This window comes from Idiotropiscis lumnitzeri, unplaced genomic scaffold (genome assembly GCF_059441095.1).
Source record: "Idiotropiscis lumnitzeri isolate Australia: NSW breed Sydney's pygmy pipehorse unplaced genomic scaffold, RoL_Ilum_1.0 HiC_scaffold_36, whole genome shotgun sequence".
Lineage (NCBI taxonomy): Eukaryota > Metazoa > Chordata > Actinopteri > Syngnathiformes > Syngnathidae > Idiotropiscis > Idiotropiscis lumnitzeri.
Window position 1 is genome coordinate 1,457,731 of NW_028283574.1, and position 5,032 is coordinate 1,462,762.

Here is a 5,032-nt window from a genome sequence, read left to right on the forward strand (position 1 = left end):
ATTAATTTGATTGTCCAGTATTTCCCTTATGAGATAATGCCTCACATAGCAAATGTGTACAGCGCGAGCTGAAAATGCATTTACAGCACTAAAAAAACAAACTTTTATAACAGCTAAACTAAACGTTTCCAATGTAAATTTCCACCTTTATATAGTGTAAAAAGACATCCTGAAGCCTGGGCAGTCATTAATTTGATTGTCCAATATTTCCCTTATGAGATAATGCCTCTCATAGAAAATGTGTACAGCGCGAGCTGAAAATGCATTTACAGCACTAAAAAACCAAACTTTTATAACAGCTAAACCAAACGTTTCCAATGTAAATTTCCACCTTTATATAGTGTAAAAAAAACATCCTGAAGCCTGGGCAGTCATTAATTTGATTGTCCAATATTTCCCTTATGAGATAATGCCTCTCATAGCAAATGTGTACAGCGCGAGCTGAAAATGCATTTACAGCACTAAAAAACCAAACTTTTATAACAGCTAAACCAAACGTTTCCAATGTAAATTTCCACCTTTATATAGTGTAGAAAGGCATCCTGAAGCCTGGAAAGTCATTAATTTGATTGTCCAGTATTTCCTACATGAGATATTGCAACACTTAGAAAAAGTGTACAACGCCAGCAGACAATGAATTTGCAGCACTAAAAAAACGAAACTTCATTTACAGCTAAACCAAACGTTTCCAATGTAAATTTCCACATTTATATAGTGTAAAAAGGCATCCTGAAGCCTGGGAAGTCATTAATTTGATTGTCCAGTATTTCCCTTATGAGATAATGCCTCACATAGCAAATGTGTACAGCGCGAGCTGAAAATGCATTTACAGCACTAAAAAAACAAACTTTTATAACAGCTAAACTAAACGTTTCCAATGTAAATTTTCACCTTTATATAGTGTAAAAAGACATCCTGAAGCCTGGGCAGTCATTAATTTGATTGTCCAATATTTTCCTTATGAGATAATGCCTCTCATAGCAAATGTGTACAGCGCGAGCTGAAAATGCATTTACAGCACTAAAAAACCAAACTTTTATAACAGCTAAACCAAACGTTTCCAATGTAAATTTCCACAATTATATAGTGTAAAAAGGTCTCCTGAAGCCTGGGAAGTCATTAATTTGATTGTCCAGCATTTCCATTATGAGATAATGTCTCACATAGCAAATGTGTACAGCGCGAGCTGAAAATGCATTTACAGCACTAAAAAAACAAACTTTTATAACAGCTAAACCAAACGTTTACAATGTAAATTTCCACCTTTATATAGTGTAAAAAGGCATCCCGAAGCCTGGAAAGTCATTAATTTGATTGTCCAGTATTTCCTTCATGAGAAAATGCAACACTTAGAAAAAGTGTACAGCGCCAGCAGACAATGAATTTGCAGCACTAAAAAAACGAAACTTCATTAACAGCTAAACCAAACGTTTCCAATGTAAATTTCCACATTTATATAGTGTAAAAAGGCATCCTGAAGCCTGGGAAGTCATTAATTTGATTGTCCATTATTTCCCTTATGAGATAATGCCTCACATAGCAAATGTGTACAGCGCGAGCTGAAAATGCATTTACAGCACTAAAAAAACAAACTTTTATAACAGCTAAACTAAACGTTTCCAATGTAAATTTCCACCTCTATATAGTGTAAAAAGGTCTCCTGAAGCCTGGTAAGTCATTAATTTGATTGTCCAGTATTTCCCTTATGGGATAATGCCTCACATAGCAAATGTGTACAGCGCGAGCTGAAAATGCATTTACAGCACTAAAAAAACAAACGTTTATAACAGCTAAACCAAACGTTTCCAATGTAAATTTCCACCTTTATATAGTGTAAAAAGGCATCCTGAAGCCTGGAAAGTCATTAATTTGATTGTCCAGTATTTCCTTCATGAGATATTGCAACACTTAGAAAAAGTGTACAGCGACAGCAGACAGCAGGCTGCCAGGATGGCCGAGTGGTCTAAGGCGCCGCGTTCCGGTCCCAGTCTCCCCAAGAGGCCTGGGTTCGAATCTCGAATTGGCTGCCAGGATGGCCGAGTGGTCTAAGGCGCCGCGTTCCGGACCCAGTCTCCCCAGGAGGCCTGGGTTCGAATCTCGAATTTCCCCATTGTGGGACTAATAAAGGCATTATTATTATATTATTATTATCATTAGACAATGAATTTGCAGCACTAAAAAAACGAAACTTCATTAACAGCTAAACCAAACGTTTCCAATGTAAATTTCCACATTTATATAGTGTAAAAAGGCATCCTGAAGCCTGGGAAGTCATTAATTTGATTGTCCAGTATTTCCTTCATGAGATATTGCAACACTTAGAAAAAGTGTACAGCGCCAGCAGACAATGAATTTGCAGCACTAAAAAAACGAAACTTCATTAACAGCTAAACCAAACGTTTCCAATGTAAATTTCCACATTTATATAGTGTAAAAAGGCATCCTGAAGCCTGGGAAGTCATTAATTTGATTGTCCAGTATTTCCCTTATGAGATAATGCCTCACATAGCAAATGTGTACAGCGCGAGCTGAAAATGCATTTACAGCACTAAAAAAACTAACTTTTATAACAGCTAAACTAAACGTTTCCAATGTAAATTTCCACCTTTATATAGTGTAAAAAAGACATCCTGAAGCCTGGGCAGTCATTAATTTGATTGTCCAATATTTCCCTTATGAGATAATGCCTCACATAGCATTTACAGCACTAAAAAACCAAACTTTTATAACAGCTAAACCAAACGTTTCCAATGTAAATTTCCACCTTTATATAGTGTAGAAAGGCATCCTGAAGCCTGGAAAGTCATTAATTTGATTGTCCAGTATTTCCTTCATGAGATATTGCAACACTTAGAAAAAGTGTACAGCGCCAGCAGACAATGAATTTTCAGCACTAAAAAAACGAAACTTCATTAACAGCTAAACCAAACGTTTCCAATGTAAATTTCCACATTTATATAGTGTAAAAAGGCATCCTGAACCCTGGGAAGTCATTAATTTGATTGTCCAGTATTTCCCTTATGAGATAATGCCTCACATAGCAAATGAGTACAGCGCGAGCTGAAAATGCATTTACAGCACTAAAAAACCAAACTTTTATAACAGCTAAACCAAACGTTTCCAATGTACATTTCCACCTTTATATAGTGTAAAAAGGCATCCTGAAGCCTGGGAAGTCATTAATTTGATTGTCCAGTATTTCCCTTATGAGATAATGCCTCACATAGCAAATGTGTACAGTGCGAGCTGAAAATGCATTTACAGCACGAAAAAAACAAACTTTTATAACAGCTAAACCAAACGTTTCCAATGTAAATTTCCACATTTATATAGTGTAAAAAGGCATCCTGAAGCCTGGGAAGTCATTAATTTGATTGTCCAGTATTTCCCTTATGAGATAATGCCTCACATAGCAAATGTGTACAGCGCGAGCTGAAAATGCATTTACAGCACTAAAAAACCAAACTTTTATAACAGCTAAACCAAACGTGTCCAATGTAAATTTCCACCTTTATATAGTGTAGAAAGGCATCCTGAAGCCTGGAAAGTCATGAATTTGATTGTCCAGTATTTCCTTCATGAGATATTGCAACACTTAGAAAAAGTGTACAGCGCCAGCAGACAATGAATTTGCAGCACTAAAAAAACGAAACTTCATTTCCAGCTAAACCAAACGTTTCCGATGTAAATTTCCACATTTATATAGTGTAAAAAGGCATCCTGAAGCCTGGGAAGTCATTAATTTGATTGTCCAGTATTTCCCTTATGAGATAATGCCTCACATAGCAAATGTGTACAGCGCGAGCTGAAAATGCATTTACAGCACTAAAAAAACAAACTTTTATAACAGCTAAACTAAACGTTTCCAATGTAAATTTTCACCTTTATATAGTGTAAAAAGACATCCTGAAGCCTGGGCAGTCATTAATTTGATGTCCAATATTTCCCTTATGAGATAATGCCTCTCATAGCAAATGTGTACAGCGCGAGCTGAAAATGCATTTACAGCACTAAAAAACCAAACTTTTATAACAGCTAAACCAAACGTTTCCAATGTAAATTTCCACCTTTATATAGTGTAGAAAGGCATCCTGAAGCCTGGAAAGTCATTAATTTGATTGTCCAGTATTTCCTTCATGAGATATTGCAACACTTAGAAAAAGTGTACAGCGCCAGCAGACAATGAATTTGCAGCACTAAAAAAACGAAACTTCATTAACAGCTAAACCAAACGTTTCCAATGTAAATTTCCACCTTTATATAGTGTAGAAAGGCATCCTGAAGCCTGGGCAGTCATTAATTTGATTGTCCAATATTTCCCTTATGAGATAATGCCTCTCATAGCAAATGTGTACAGCGTGAGCTGAAAATGCATTTACAGCACAAAAAAAACAAACTTTTATAACAGCTAAACCAAACGTTTCCAATGTAAATTTCCACCTTTATATAGTGTAAAAAGACATCCTGAAGCCTGGGAAGTCATTAATTTGATTGTCCAGTATTTCCCTTATGAGATAATGCCTCACCATAGCAAATGTGTACAGCGCGAGCTGAAAATGCATTTACAGCACTAAAAAATCAAACTTTTATAACAGCTAAACCAAACGTTTCCAATGTAAATTTCCACCTTTATATAGTGTAAAAAGGCATCCTGAAGCCTGGGAAGTCATTAATTTGATTGTCCAGTATTTCCCTTTTGAGATAATGCCTCACATAGCAAATGTGTACAGCGCGAGCTGAAAATGCATTTACAGCACTAAAAAACCAAACTTTTATAACAGCTAAACCAAACGTTTCCAATGTAAATTTCCACCTTTATATAGTGTAAAAAGGCATCCTGAAGCCTGGGAAGTCATTAATTTGATTGTCCAGTATTTCCCTTATGAGATAATGCCTCACATAGCAAATGTGTACAGCGCGAGCTGAGAATGCATTTACAGCACTAAAAAAACAAACTTTTATAACAGCTAAACCAAACGTTTCCAATGTAAATTTCCACCTTTATACAGTGTAGAAAGGCATCCTGAAGCCT